The sequence below is a fragment of the Stegostoma tigrinum genome, unplaced genomic scaffold (assembly GCF_030684315.1).
Source record: "Stegostoma tigrinum isolate sSteTig4 unplaced genomic scaffold, sSteTig4.hap1 scaffold_53, whole genome shotgun sequence".
In the NCBI taxonomy this organism is placed as follows: Eukaryota; Metazoa; Chordata; class Chondrichthyes; order Orectolobiformes; family Stegostomatidae; genus Stegostoma; species Stegostoma tigrinum.
Genome location: NW_026728461.1, coordinates 3,103,192 through 3,105,214, shown reverse-complemented (window position 1 = coordinate 3,105,214; position 2,023 = coordinate 3,103,192). Strand labels below are relative to the sequence as shown.

Below are 2,023 nucleotides of genomic sequence, written 5' to 3'. Positions count from 1 at the left end.
GGGCTCGTCTGGGAGTTGAACCCAGGACCTCTTGCATTTTAGTGCTACTGTGTACCCTAAGCAAGAATCATACCCCTAGACCAACGAGCCATTTGCCAGTACAGGATAGAGGGGACACGATGGAATAGTGGTATTTCCACTGGCCGTGAATCCAGCGATCCGGACAATTTTCTGGTTCCCCGGTTCAAAACTACAGCAGACGGTAGAATTTGAATTCAATAAATATCTAGAATTAGGAATCTATTAATCACCGTGAGACGATTGTTGGGGCAAACCCCATCTGGTTCACTAATGCCCATTAGGGAAGGAAACTACTGTCCTTTCCTGGACTGCCCTACTTGTGACTCCAGACCCATGGACAATGTGATTTACCTTGTGTCTGAGCATTTAGGGATGTACAATAAAGATTGGCCTATCCAACGACGCCGTCATCCCATGAATGATTTTCCTATGAAAGATTTATAAAAGATACTTGCCACAGAGACCCTGATGGATCTCATGCTGAACTCGATGTCATCAAAATCAGACCATACAAATGAAGAATGCTGCGAGATACGTGACACGAGGGAATGCCTGTGATTCGAATGAGAGAGATATTCCTCCTTACTCAATCCATATGGAACAGGCATCATACATTTAAACCAATGAACCAGCAACAGTTCAATGCCATTAACACGAATGAAACACTGAGTTTTATTGACAGCCTTTTCCAATTCTGAGCCCCTTCTCCCTAGGCGGTCTGTCAGCTCTCTTACCCCGGGACCACGCTCTCTCCATTGGCAGCTGGAGTAAACAATCTTCCACTGGCAGACCGTGCTGGCAGAGGACAGCATGAATGCGGTCTTCAGCTCCCTGTCAACACAGACTAACGGGACAGGGGAGGGGTGTGGTAGGAGTGAGAGATATGGGAATTGTGAAGACCTCACAAAAGGGAGATTACACATGCACAGAAACTAACATTCTATTGGGAACATTGTCCAAATTACTGCGTCTGAGATAGGGCGAGAAATGCAGAGTTGCTGGGAAAGAAAAAAGTCTCCTAATAATGGGGAGCTGTGTCTGTGTCCTTCTCGATGTCAGAGGGATGGCACAGCTGTCTGATTCAGCATGGGGTGTTACTGAAGGGAGTTCTGTCTCTCAGACACACTGTACCTGATGTGTACAAACTTCAGCACTTTCTTCACAGCTCAGAGAACAAATTTCATGATTCAAATGATCCCACAGTGACAGAGAATGGGAGAAGGCAATTCAGACCATCACCTTCACAGCTCCTGGAGAGAAGTGGGATGCATGAGAGCAGACAGCATCGACTCGTGTAGTTTCAGCATTTACAACCTTGGTCCATGTGATAATAAAATCAATGTTAGAAATTGATTCTGTTAGAGATAGCAGGAAACCGTTAAGACTGTTTGGCGTATTTCTGAAACCCCAGTAAACCCTGCCGGTGTCCTTCCTAACATCTTCATATCCCAGTAAACCCATTCCGTATCTTTTATGATGTCTTTATATCCAAGTAAACACTATCCATGGTCGTTATAATGTCTTATATCCCAGCAAACCCTGGCTTGTGAAAGGGTGCTGGGCCCATACAACCCAAATTCAATGCATTACTTCTCTCCTCTGTGCTGTACAATCTCCTGTACAAGGACTTTGCGGCTCCTGCAGTTCCATCTGAATTGGGATGGCCCTGCATCTCCTTCAGCTTCCTGTTTCCAGTGATCACTTCAATTCGGAACAAACCTATCATTGTATGTTCATTCCACACGGACACAAGTTGCAAACCTCAAGCCCGTCTTGCTGCTCACTGAGGCCATGAATGACCTTTTCCTTTAGCATCATTTTTCTGCACTCTCCCTGAGATCTTGACTATATTAATTTGTAGCAATCTATTAATCTCAGTCTTTCACACACTCAATACAGAGCATTCATAACCTCTGGAGTCACAAATTGAAGAGGTTCTCCCCATTCTGAGTTCCCTATTATCAGTTCGCTGTTTGGTAAATATGCCTGTTTTGTGTCTGGA

At 44.8% G+C, this 2,023-nt stretch overlaps 1 non-coding gene across 1 annotated transcript; it reads right to left on the bottom strand.

The window, feature by feature from the left end:
* trnap-agg (transfer RNA proline (anticodon AGG)) lies at positions 1-90 on the bottom strand. The gene is given in 2 exon segments: positions 1-36; positions 55-90. It is a non-coding gene; the product is annotated as a tRNA-Pro (tRNA).
* Between the last annotated feature and the right edge of the window lie 1,933 nt (positions 91-2,023).